The 13,557-nt window shown below is 48.2% G+C and overlaps 1 protein-coding gene across 12 annotated transcripts in view; it reads right to left on the bottom strand.

The window, feature by feature from the left end:
• Positions 1-2,112, bottom strand: part of LOC126578952 (collagen alpha-1(XVIII) chain) — a 106,216-nt gene extending 104,104 nt beyond the window's left edge. For all 12 annotated transcript variants that reach the window (XM_050242063.1, XM_050242066.1, XM_050242064.1 and 9 more), the window contains exon 1: positions 2,042-2,112. The gene's annotated coding sequence lies outside the window, so the exon portion shown is untranslated. The remainder of the gene's footprint in view (positions 1-2,041) is intronic.
• Between the last annotated feature and the right edge of the window lie 11,445 nt (positions 2,113-13,557).

Raw genomic sequence — 13,557 nt, 5'->3', positions numbered from 1 at the left:
CGTCGCTAGGATGATTTATGCGCTGGGTTCACTCGTCTCTTGGCTTGTGTGAGACTCGTCGATTATGATAAGGCAGAACGCTCAAACGCTCGCGAGTGGACACAACGGTGCACTACTCGCTTCACTTTGCTCCAGTTAAAACCACTCGGAAGCTCATTTTCTATTTCGTGCGCACACCAGGATTGAATTCGATCCACCGAAGAGAGACGCATAAATCTTGTCATAATGTGTAGTTCCCTTGTTCCTGCGCAACCGTATTTGACAGCAACATGATGTTTTGGCGCTTGAGAAACGAACTGTTAAAACGGCACTCAACATCTCAAGCGACAACCATTCCCCCGAAAAGATGCGTTAGTGAGGTGAACATGATCGCGGCGATCGTAAAAAAGATCGCAGATTGCACAATTCACGCACACCCCATGACCATCATCAACTCAAGTGACTTAAAAGCAGACGCAGCCGTCGTAAAGCGAATGGCGAAAAGAGCAAAATGGAGCGAATCAAAAATAATTCCCACACCAGCTGGGTTGCCTGGCCAGGGAAGGGAGGCAGTTCATAAAAATGTCTCCCGTTGGCATGTCTATTGGCACGCCGTCGAGCGAATGATGAATCACGCACGGAAAGGGTGCGTACGCCACGCCAGCACGCTTCCAAGATTATTATCAATCTCGGGGATTCGGAAATAGAATTCGAAATCCTCCTCACCCCAATAAAACCCTCTTGCTTTCCTCGTGTGGCCTTTTTGCTGAGGCATGTGAAGTGGTCAGCTCGGGGAGGGAATACATATTCAGCTGACCAATCAGTTTCAGAGGCGAATGTGTGAGGGGGGGGGGGGAGGCCTGACGAGGTTGATGAGAAAAATTCCCATCGTTTTCGCTCTCGCTCTAATTAATTTCCCAACCCTCAGCAGAGGGGACGACGGCTAGTGGATTACAAGATTAAGGCGAAGGTCGATAATGATCCACCACCAGCCAGGCTGCACGGACTTGCTTTCTATTTCTGCGGCAGACGATGGTCTCGTTCTCGCTTCTTTTTTCTTTCGCTTTCTTCTTCTCTTTCGGGACTTTTGGTTGGCTCATAATTTTTTCTCGCACAGAAACATACACATGCACGCACACGGAAATGCACACGCCAAGTAAACACACACCGGTCATCGACAAATCGTTTCTTTTGCTCCCTTCCGCGACGGAAACACGTTTTTCCTCGAGCCAATTTATCGTGGACCTGTATCGTAACACTGGGCCCGTGGCCTGCGCGATTGGCCCTTTTGGATTTCCGGACGTTTGTTCCGAAAGGCACACCGCACACGAACGCACGCACAAACACAAAAGCGCAGCCTACTACGTGGGCAGCGAGCCTTCAGAACTTCTGACGTGCCCGCGGGAACTGCAGCCTACTGCCACCTTCTCGTGTCTCGTGCTGATGTCGATATGGTTTTTATGTTGGCCAGGGCGGCCCTAGCCGGCCCTTTTTGATTTGCAACGCCACGCACAACGCGCCACGATGAATGCACGATGAGCACCATAAACAGAGGGACGAGTATACAACGAGAGAAGCAGCGTCGTCGTCTGCACGCAGCGACCACTTGAAGCAGGGAGGGATGCACAACACCTCACGCCCGTGACTCACTAGACAGATAACAGAAGGGGCTGGAAGTGGGGATGCCGGCATGCCGCGCTCATTCGCTTAATAGCTTCGAATAGCTCATTCGCGCGAGCACGCTTCACGTGTTTCACGTCAGTCAAAATTCACTTTTCACCTCGCCACTAGGCCTACTAGGAGCAGCAGCAGTAGCACCAGCAGCAGCAAGAGCTTCACTTGTCGGCGAGGATCTGTTGATTTGCATCCCTGTTCCCTATCACTCTTCATCACACCACTAGCGACCGGCGAACGATTTATGGTTTTTTGGTCCAAACCAAAGAAAAAAAAAAGGGTGACAGCAAACGGTCCCCCCGAATCAACCGGTCACACTAATCACTGCGATAACACAGACACATGGACGCGTAATAAATCCGCGGGAAACACAGTGGCAGACGCGTACCGAGATCAGTGTCGGAGGAGCGCACCGAAAAGGACACGCAAAGCGACGTCGTTCCACGCCGACGGTTGTTTGAAATCTGAGCGCCGGCGGCCGTGAGTTTCGCCGTCGAAGCGTGTGGCTTTCGGCCCCAACATACCGAGAGAGCCATGTTGCGGAGAGCGAGCTCCACACTCCGAGAGCGATGCACGTGGGGGGATGATGATAGGGAGTTTGAAGCCGGCTTATGCGCCTGTTGCCTAGCAACCGTGGCGTCGTCGAGGGCAATGTTTATGTTTTTTAGACGCAAACGCGCACCGCACCATGCGGTATCATCGGAGAGAGGGAGAGCAGAGAGAGCAGAGAGCATGAGAGTGAGAACAGAAACCTGCATAGAGCGAGTGTCCGGCTCATCGCTCGGTTCCTCGGTTCCTGATCTCCGATGGAATGCCGGCAACACTACGCGGACCATGGCGAGTCGCCGCGTAGGTCAAGTACGGCGTTATTCGGAGTCATAAAACGGTTTAAAATTAAAACTAAAGCAATTAGATTGTTTAATTTGCTTTTGCGTCTACTCTTTTTTTTTTGGGTGGGCGAAGTGGTCCGACTGCTCGTCTTCCGTTTTTTTTACGGAGCATCGCAGCATCCGGCGCCATCTAGCCAGCCTGTCGGACCAGTATTACGTGCGGATTTCATAAAAATACTGCTGCATTTGAAACAAGCTTTTAGCAGACTAATTAGAGCGATAGAGCCGAGATTGTGGATCAAATTCCAGACCCTTAACTTTGGTTTTTGTTTAACCTCCTTGGAAGCAATCTTGCGGCGACGTAAGATCTAGTCACTGATCATAACTGCAGCATCTAAAAACCCTTTTCTTCCTAATCGACGGTTAATCTACAACGACAGAGACAGCGCTGACCACCATTAAACGTTTTTATCTCTATAGTCTGACCAAACTAACCAACACCAGCCATGTTATCGTGCTTAATTGCGGGCTCATGTCCTCATGCTCTTATGCGTGCCACATCTGCAACCGAACAAACAGGTATGAGCATCTGATTGGCTGATTTATCTACGCCCGTTACACAGCCAGAGTTTTTCGGGCCGATACAGCATAGATAAGCATTATTTAGCACCCAACGGATCCGTATCCGAACCACAATAGAGAGAGAGAGAGCGAGACGACAGAGCTTGTCGTTGTTGTCACCAACCTGGGCCCAACACTGGCCACAAAACACACTCGCACCCGGATTGTGCGCTTCTGTTGTGCTGTTGCCGGTGCATTTGCGGCTCCATTTCATCGACCGGTGGCTACGGCGGCGGCGGGCTGTGGCGGCAGCTCATGTTACACGTTGGTCCCGGGGTCGACAAAGCCGACAAGTTCGTTTACACTTTCCAGTGCCAACCAGCCAGCCAGACCGACCTTCCTCCCCCAAACGTCCTACGGGAGTGGGCTATTGAACCTGGTAGCTGGTCGCCGTCCTGGGCCGCGTGCGAAAGACAAACAAAACCGGCGACCGATGCGGCGGTGACACTACCGGCCCTCCCGGTGCAACCAGCGAGGCTGACCGGAAACATGTGCGACGACCGCAAGCCCTAGTTACTCCATGATCGTGTCTATGCCACGAGCTGGGCGCAATGTTTCGCCAGCGTATCGACCGCGTGATTGGTCTGGTTGTTGTAGCGGAAGTCGCACGAGAGGGATGCAGGGGTGATGGTCCATGCGGTCTGCACTAACGACGCAACTGAACCTGGGAAAGTGAGTAGACAACTGAAATATAAAATTACCAGCATTACCTCCAGTACTCGGCTGGTTGGTGGATCGTTTTGGCGGTTGATGGTTCTTGGAATGGGTCAGTCTAGAACCGATACGCAGGTAGATCGGTATAACGATGAACATTGGGTAGATTTTTTTGTCCATTTATGTTTGCAGACATTTTCACGAACCGAACTGTGTCATTAGAAAATGAAAAGTGAATCAAAAAGGATCGAATTTCCGCCAAGATAATCAATTGACCATAAATATTCATATTAAAACTAAACTTAGAACCAATAAATAGCTACTGATGCGGGTTTGTAAAATAGTTTGATTAGGTATAAGTTAAATAAATCAACAACTACTAGAACAAAGATCTCAATTCGAGTGCCCTAACAAGCAGAACCAAGAACTTGATGATCGAAAGAGAAGGAAGACGAGATGGAGACGCCACAGACATCCTACATAACAACTACATTAGCGGAGCACAATCCATTGGCACATGAATTGACCTCCCCATCACTGGTGATGGTGTTCGATAACAAGGCTTCTACTCAGAATTCATTGCAAAATGCCCTCCAACAGTATCCTCCTATTGACAACCAACTGAAGCCATTACCCGCCTACTGGCAGGTAATCATCCGTGTGCTGATCTATGCCACTCTTGGACGGTATGCACACTCCACACTACCACTCCTTTCACGTCTCAATCAGTCTCGTGCATATCAGGACGTTGAGTTTGAGCGCTGATTCCCGGAAAATCAGTTACGGCTGAAAAGCGACCTGCCCTGTCACTCGGTGTCCACCGAACGACGCCAGAAGCATCAGTAAATTAGACCACTAACTCGACTTTGCCGTTGGTCACAAACTGTGAGTGATACTGTGCTATGTGTGCTATTACTGTGCCGAGCCAGGCCAGCATAATTTGACAAAAGCCGCCAGAACCGGGAGCCACTTCGACCACCGGCCCGTGGACTGGAGCTTTTCAACTTTTGGAACAAAGTGGGACAGGAATTTCCTGCCAACCGTGGTACCGAGATGGAATGAAGAGCTCACGAGCTTCGTGACGGTTCAGAACCCGGGTTTTTGGCAGTTTTCAGGACGAGTTTTCGCTGTACGTCATTTTTCGCTCGCCCGCTTCACTCCTGACTAGGACTAGCAAGTGCGCTCATGGCGCTTGGCGCGTATTTTTGCTGTTTGTCTCTTGCGTCGCACGGTTGAGCACTTCGTCCGGTGCCTGGGCCTGAATGTGCCAGAGTGGTTCCAATTCTCTCTGCCAGTGCCATCTCGTTTCGATACTCGACTACGACGATGATGATGACGACGACGATGTACTCTATCGTCTGTTTTGAGTGGTAGCGAATGGAGTGCGATGCGATGGAGACCACACATTTGCCGGAAAACACTTTAACGAGTGTGCACTTACATTGGGATCCCCCGCCCCGCCAAACACCATTGGTGTTGTGGTTTGTGTGTCCCATGAAAGAAGCCTTTCTTCTCGTCCGATGCATCTGCAGATGTGCATCTCACGAAGGCTTGTCACACCTGGCGCTCTATCTGGACAGCAGAGATATGCGAGACGGGGGAGGATGGCACTGTTTTTATTCCATTCCGGTGTGCAATGCTTCAGATGAGCTGGAGTGCAGACAACACTGCATGCGAGCTGCAGCTCAATTTCAATTTACTCGCGCCAAGCGAAATGAGGCCAGCCAAAATCGATGTTCGAGTGATATATGGTCTGCTGCTCCTCCTCCTTGGCGCAGTCACTTCTTGTGCACGAAAGGATGTTTTAATTAAACTTGACAGACGGGCGAGAAGTAGCCACGTGTCCGCTTCAGTAATGATAAGGGCTCGATCCTATCCGGGAGGGATTCACCAGACATTCGTCATTGCATCAGCATTTCAACATTCAATCTATGTCCATAAACACTACCTAGAAGTGCTCGTGTGGTGATAGCAATATCTTCCTACAAGAAGAAGCACCTCCTGGGTGATCCTGGGAAGGACCACCAAGGAACCTTCCTTGCACAGCCCTCAGACATAACAATATCATCACCAGCCAGCCAGCCAGCTAGCCAGCCAGTCATTGTAGTATTGCCAGTCACGGAGAGCTGGTAAGGGCCCTGAGTCGACACAAAAGGATCTGGTGCCTCATTTGTTCCCGGCATGTTCTCGCTCACTCACTTCCAGCGCACACACTGGTCTCTTGGAACTAAAAATAGTCACAACAACGAACATCATTCCAACATCATAAGCCACACGGCAGGGCGAGAGGTAGCCCAGTTTCTGAGCGGAAAGACGCACAACGCAGACCAGACAATGTCAGTGCCAGGCGGTGGTGCCCACAACCAACGTCGTCGAAGCAGGCGATGACGGTGGCTTGCAGCACCATAGGCGTGTGACCATGACACACAGCTGCAAGCGGTTGCTGGGATCCAGCGCAAGCCCCGAAGACACCCCAAAAGGAAACCAACATCGTCGTCGTCGTCGTCGAGCTCGCACTTCATAGCACATTGCTGGAAAGTGGCGTCCCCACCCGGGAAGGGGGACCTGGTCTAACACACATAAAGCAACGCACAACCATTGCGTCGCGCGCCTTCCGGGTGGATGAAATTTTGCGCAACATTAATCCAATTTATGCGATCGAAGCGGAATGATAAATCTTCCCACGGGGAAATTGGCGGAACCTACTCCGCTTCGGGGGGTTGGGGGGGAAACAAAACATGTGTGTGCTAATTATGTACGCACACTGGCACCCTGGTGCCCTTTCACCGGAGTGCGAGACCGACGGAGTTGGGTTTTCTTACACTCCGAGGCTCCGGACTCCGCAACTATTCCATTCAAACTGCAATAAATTGTCCTTTATTGGTAGCACATGTGGCCGAGGTTTCGAGGAACCAAAAATGATGTGCCGCCGGTCGGACGGTCGGTCGGTTGGTTTCTCGGTGCGCCACGTGACTGTGTATGGATGTGTCATTCCGGGCCAGAAGGCAGTTATGTTTAGATCTTGATGACATCGTCCAAGAATGTGGCGTCATTATTGTGTGGAGCGCCTTGCGAAGGGGAATGAATCAGAGCAGGCAACGGATCGAGTTGCTAATCGTAGAACGAAGGCAACACTCGCACCCTGTGATGACTAGATGAGGCGCCCGTTTCAATGGCGCACAGTTTTGCACCGAATTTGCATAATCATCGGCCATGGTAGAATGGCGTGATACCGTTTTGTGTTGCCACAACATTCTTCGCTGGTTCTAAAGGGTTGCAAGAATGGAGGTTGACATTGTTTCATTCATCCCGTCCCGTCGTCGATCGAGCGATGCATGAGGTCAATCGGGATGATGAGAAACCCTGTGCGTCAAGAACAAACGCACCATGACGCCATCGATTCCGTCACTCACTTCGATGCTCGCGATGCGTTTGTCGTCGCTTGCCATTCGGAGAACAGCGCAAAGCCTGAGTCACTGCCACAATCGAAAAGTTATTTTTATTAATTTATGTGAACTTGCCGGAACTACCATCTGAGGATAGAATTCCGCCGAAAACAAGCGATCGAGCCATACGCATCTCTCTTGCTGGAGTTAATTGAAGTGTTGTTGCTTTGTAGCGGCCATTCTGACCGCAAATTCCCCAATTTCAACATCGTTGTAATCACTACTGACGTGCTGACGCTCTGCTAGGCGGGTCCTTCGCGCTAGTAGCAGCGTGTGTACGCTTGGTTATCGCAAACCCCGACAGAGCGCGTCCCGAGCTCTCGTTCGTTGGCTAGGAATTTCACTTTTTAATTGAAATTATTTTCGCCCAACAGAACAGAGCGGCCACCATGGAGCTCTAGGCGCCACGGTAGACGATGAGCAACAAAAGTCAACTCTGGAACCGGCTAGCCAGCTGGCCGATTTCATCACCGAGTTATGTGCACTTTGGCGTGCATGGCCGCCGGCATTCGTGGTCGCGAAACATAAACATAAAGCGCGTACGCTCGAGAGCAAGCGCGCGCGCGCAAACACATTCAAAAACCAATAACGCACCGACGATGACGACGACGACAAGGAGTAGGCGATGGAGATGATGGTGGTAGCTCGCTTGTGGCCAGAAGCGACGACCGGTTGGCGCATCCAATCCGTTCCCAGTGCCGGTGCTTGGTTACGGGACGGTGTGTTTGCTGTTTAGCGCGGTGAAACATTAGCTCGTTCATCTAGATGAATGGATTTCTAATTGAAAAATGTTGCAGCGCTGTTCCGTGCCAGCTTAGCCAGAGAGAGAGAGAGAGAGAGAGAGAGAGAGAGAGAGAGAGAGAGAGAGAGAGAGAGAGAGAGAGAGAGAGAGAGAGAGAGAGAGAGAGAGAGAGAGAGAGAGAGGCCGTCCGCCTGGTGTGTTCCATCGTGGTGTGAATTGAATTTCTTGGACCAGTGCCACTGATGACGCACCACTCATGCTCCCCACTGAGTCATAATGATCTCGAGAAGTTGTCTCGAGAGAGAAGGTAAGATGAAGGATCTTTTGCTTTTGCTGCCGAAAGGGGTGAATGGCAGCTGCATTGTAGGGGGCGTTGAGTGGGGGCGTCCCGGCTGAGATCAAAGTGAATGATAACAGATGATGGTTCACGGTAACATCTTATATTGACACCATCTTACCGGTAATTATGATGAAGGAGCTCGTACGCATGCGGTGATGAAGGTAATATATAATCGCAGCAACCAACGTCTAGATGATGATCGATGGTAAACGATAATGAGAGGTTATGTGTATGTCCCTGTAGTGCTGCCTAAATGATTGTCAGCAGCAGCAGGAGTGATGAACGTGAATCTATCATTAAAAGAAAAATGTTTCAAGACACATTGTTTGCTCTTTGAATGAAGTGGATGAAGTAAATCACTCGGTGGATGATTATATGGTTACAAGGAGTCAAATACCACACCACAGAGCATGTGTGGTTCAAGCTGCATCAATCATCAAGCTTATGCACTTTTAAATGCTCTACCACGTGCCAGTACCTTGCGCTCTGTTATTTCGCAAAAATGGTGCAAAAATGGCTTCAAAAAGATGACGCGATGGCCGGCGTTTTGTGAAGCAAACATGGATTTTACATTTTAAATTGTCTAACCTTCCAGAGAGATTCGCGTGCTAGACGAGAGAAGACGAATTAGAATCTTCCTCACGTGCTCTACAGCCTTCTAACGGTGAAACGGTCTCGTCGATGTAGTCTGTGAGCAAAGTAGTAAGTGAACAAACTGTAATTTGTATGGTAATACCCCACGAGGCGAAACACAGCGCACGGTGGCGTCGGTGGCCGGCTGGATAACGCGTTCCATGATTTATTGACATTCTGATTCGCGCGCGCTCGCGCTGCTGAACACAATTGTATGGCGCCTGGAGGACAGGTTGTGTGCTACTCCTCCTTCTCTTTGGTTGATTTCCTCTTTTTAAACCACTTTATGCCACCATTGATTGTGCTCAACCGAGTGCTGCTTTCAATCGTGCCTTCCGTTTTGCTTATCATTCCTCGGTTGAGTTGGACTACCGTGGCCACCGATGCATCTTCTACCGAGTCGAGTAATTTGTTCCAATGTACGACATTCCAATACACCACACGAGAAACCGAGAAGTAGAGAAGAGATCCATTCAAACATGCTTGATACTTCCACTTTATTGACTTTTTACAACCGATGTTTCCGTTTGCTTGCATAATGAGCACATTGTGATAGGGTTCATTGATTGGCCCAGCCAATGCCTTGCCAGTCGCTTGCCTGTGGTGAAACGTAACTCAATCCAAACAATGCAATTTCGGTTGTGTAATGCATTCAAAGTGCATCCCTCGATAAACCGCTTTTCGTGCGATATGGTACGATCAGATAGTCGCAGTTCGTTTGAGGCGAAAGTGCATTCGTGGTAAACAATCATCATTCTTGTTGCTAGCTGTGATGGTAGCAAGCATTACTGGTGCTAGCGGCGATCAATGGATTTAAGAAAGATCAGCTCCATCAAGCAGAAGAGCATCACCGAAACTTTGCGTTCGGAAACTTCTACCAAAAACAGAGCTGGAACGATGCGGTTCGAATATAATATGTTAAGAATGTAGAAGCTGGAGGAGAAGAAAAACAATATGGAGAAAAACTTATCGTTTATGTATTACGATCACTCCGTGCGACCTCTCCCTTCTTTGATTGAATACAGATCGAAAATCAGGGGCAAAACTTTGACGAAAAAGTTGGTTTCTTTTCCAGGAGTTAACTTTGTGTTGAGATTGCTACCGGAAACGCTGGAAAGTTTGGTCTAATGCTGTTGAATACATTTTTTTTTTGCCGGGAAAGTTCTTTCAGGATTCTAAGCATTGGTCAAAATGAATTTCTTGAAGTTTGTCTTTAAAAGCCCATTGCAATACATCTCATCGTAATCCTACATGATGAATTGATACGATGCCATAACCGTAATGCGATCGAACGCATTGCTGTTACTTAGTGACCACCTAGCCTACTCAGCTGCTCACTGATGCGGCGGGAGCCTTTCCCTCCCAGGATCACTTCACGAATGTACAAAGAAAAGGAAGAAAACATCCAACTTTCAACCAACCAACCAACCACCCATCCAGAGGAAAAACCCAATTTTTTCCTACTTTCACGCTCAATAAACCCACCACATCACGTACCCGGCAGTATGTGTCAGCTGTTTCGGTTTAGTTTTGATTCAATAACCGCCTTCAATATTTGTTGGTCAAAGAAAAAGTCACGAAGAAAACAAACAACAGCATACGATTCCCCGAAAGTGGAGAGAGGGATTCAAAATCAGCGAAGAAATACTTTGCGACAGTTTTTATCCTTGCGACAGTTTCACTTTTTTTTTGCTTTTTATAAAGGAAAGAAAATCGTAAAACAATTGTTGTATTGGAATTTGTTTGTAAGCGAAATGGGAATCAACAAAGAATCCCCGAAGAACATCTGTCTGCAGAATGGCTGCATTGTGTTATGAAACTTTAATGGTTCTCTGCACATCCCTCTGCACTTTAAGGTCAACCAGCGTCTATGGTAAGATACTACACAGCGAGAGAGAAATGTCCCGACCGAGCCCGATGCATGCCACATGTTTTCTGTTTGCTCGGTGGTTGTGTTTGCCTTTATGGACCGGTAAGCCAATCATAACACAGCGCCGGTCCTCGGAGTCAACCCCTTACAATGAAGTCTTTCCGAAAAGCACTCCAATCGCCCGCTGCCAAGCGGTTCTCGGAAAGCGTTTTCTCACGAACCACTCGCTACAGTTTGTTATCGTTCGACGTGGGAGCATAGAACCCCTCCCGTTTCTCTCGTTTACCTTCTCTTTCAACAGATGAACTGATGTAAAATATTGCACTTTTGGTTTCATAATCAAGTCCGTTCACGTACCGACCGGTTGATGGGATGACAATACACCGGCATCAGCTGGTTAGCATAGCAACTGAAGCAGATTTGCAGAGCCGCCAGAGCTTGCTGATGTCACAACCACCCACCCAGCAGGGTTGACGATGGCATTAAAATAAAAAGCCCTTCTACCGTCTGCCTGGTGCTGCTGGTGATGGTGGTTGTTGAATACAGTTGAGCTGCTGAAGCGAAAGAGAAATAAGTCAAATGCTAGCACGAATGTTTCTTCCATCGGAAAGGGAACCAATTATTTATGCTAACGTTCTGGGCGATCTATCTGCATCTGTACCAGCTTCCTTGCATCAACCAGTTGTCCAGATGGGTGCCAGACCAGCAAGAGTGCACCACAAACCCTTGCTACATCCGGCATTGACGACGAGGATAACAGTTGCCATTCGAATTATCGTTACCTGCCCACTCGGCAACCGGCACCAATCTCGTGTTCCTCAAAATGTTAGAGATTGGAGTGAATAAAATACCACGACGACGTCCATTTCATTTCGAAGCCAAAGGTGAATTTCAAATTTCGATGAATACCAATTACAACCCAACCGCCCGATGGATGCCAGATGTTTGATCTTGCGTCCTGCGTCCTCACACCGGATGGCACACGCCCGAAAGCGAAAGTTCTGTCGTCCTGAATCGATGCGTTCGTTGCCGATGGTTGGCCAGAATAGACGAATGACTAATCAGTGCCAGTGGTACTTGGGATGTGAGATTGGTTTCGTGCTGAAGGGCAATAGTAGAGAAGACTACTGGCAGACGAAGGATGGGTGAGTCTTGTAAGGTAATTTAATCAAGGATAACCTGGACGGGGCGCTCTTCCAGTGCTCTGCATCCCTCTGGATGTAATTTTGGCAATTGGCTCTGAGAAATGCAGATAATACTCAGCTGCAGCTGTGGTTGCATCGTCATTCGGTGTATGGTGAATGGAGTAAGCAAGCAGGCAGTAGATTGAGGCAATCAAATTAGAAAGTTTGTTTCTGGTTGACTGTTTGTGACCTGGAGGTGTGGCCAGCATGACATAACGCTTGGATTGGCTGGTTTTAGACACAACGAGTGCTCGATACCTTCTGCTTTAGTTAGCTTCGTGATTAGTCAAACGTGCAGCACAGGTGTCTCTTGATAAAGTATCTTATTTAATAGAGTAACGGACAGATGCTGCATTTTTGAGGATGTCATCAACCAATCATACCACTTATTAAGAATGATTTGATACCAAAAGATGTGTAGCTTCACTAGTTCTCTACAAAGAATTGAGGAATAAAATGGTTCGAATTGAAGGACTTGAATTGAGTTATCTATTTTTAATTTAAAACATCATTTGTCTGCAGCTAAAGGATGCTTTCACTGGCTGTTTCACTAGAACTGCCTTCTGCTGCACATAAATTTTAAGCGCATCGATAAAGTTTAATCTAGATCGGTAATGGTTGCTGCCGGGGGGGGGGGGGGGGGGGGAGGGGGGTAATGTTTCTTCCATCTGATGTGCGGATCGCGTGTCTTTTTTCACTTTTGCACTCGTGTCCTCCACATCTAATGATGTATCAGTTTTCTTAGTCTGTGCTGTAGGTTGCTCTGGCCACATTATTCACAAACAATGCGTAGAAGTACATCAAAACGGAGGTTACAAATTAGTTCAGCTAAAAATGAATAAGTTTCGTGAAAAGAAAACAAAAGAAGGGGCTCTAATCGCACAAATCATTAATCACGATGATGTTCCTTAATTTGATTCCTAAATGATTTTGAGTTCACAAGCTTACTACAACGATAACAAAGAGTCTAATCCAAAGCATCAAGCACTACTACGTCACTGTTGCCAGTGTTTTGAAACTTTGTTTTCATCTATGACGTAGCCAACGAAGAGGGGAAAATGTTTTCGAATCGAAATGCTCACTCACACAAACACGAATGGTTTTCCCCTTCTATGAAGAATTTCCCCGCAACAACGTTTCTTCTTTCCGATCGCAGCGCACTTTGATCACCATGCGTTAAACCAACGAACCAAGAATGAACTGGCGGGAGAGGTTGCGCTTTAGTGTCGCCAATAATCACAGACCAAACCTGAATTACCCTTCGACTTGTGCACATCTATTGCTTATTTCTTTGTCTTTCAATTCTTGTTCCATTTCGTGTAGATCGTTGAGAGCAAGGAGGCGCGGCAAAAAGAGGGTTCCAATAATCCTCACAGGGCTGCTGTTAGAGAAGAAAAGGCAATTTTCCACACCTCGCAAACGCTCACACGCGCACAGGAAGGGACGTAATCGACCGTGACCTTCCACAAACGGTGGAACGAACCCTCATCTCAAGTAGCAATCTAAATTCTCTCTCATGTTCTGCGTACAGCGGTTGTGTGAAGCAGAAGAAAGAGACCGGTAGAATACTCCACCGTGAGCCTG

This window comes from Anopheles aquasalis, chromosome 3 (assembly GCF_943734665.1).
Source record: "Anopheles aquasalis chromosome 3, idAnoAquaMG_Q_19, whole genome shotgun sequence".
NCBI lineage: Eukaryota > Metazoa > Arthropoda > Insecta > Diptera > Culicidae > Anopheles > Anopheles aquasalis.
This window is presented reverse-complemented; position numbering and strand designations above follow the sequence as displayed.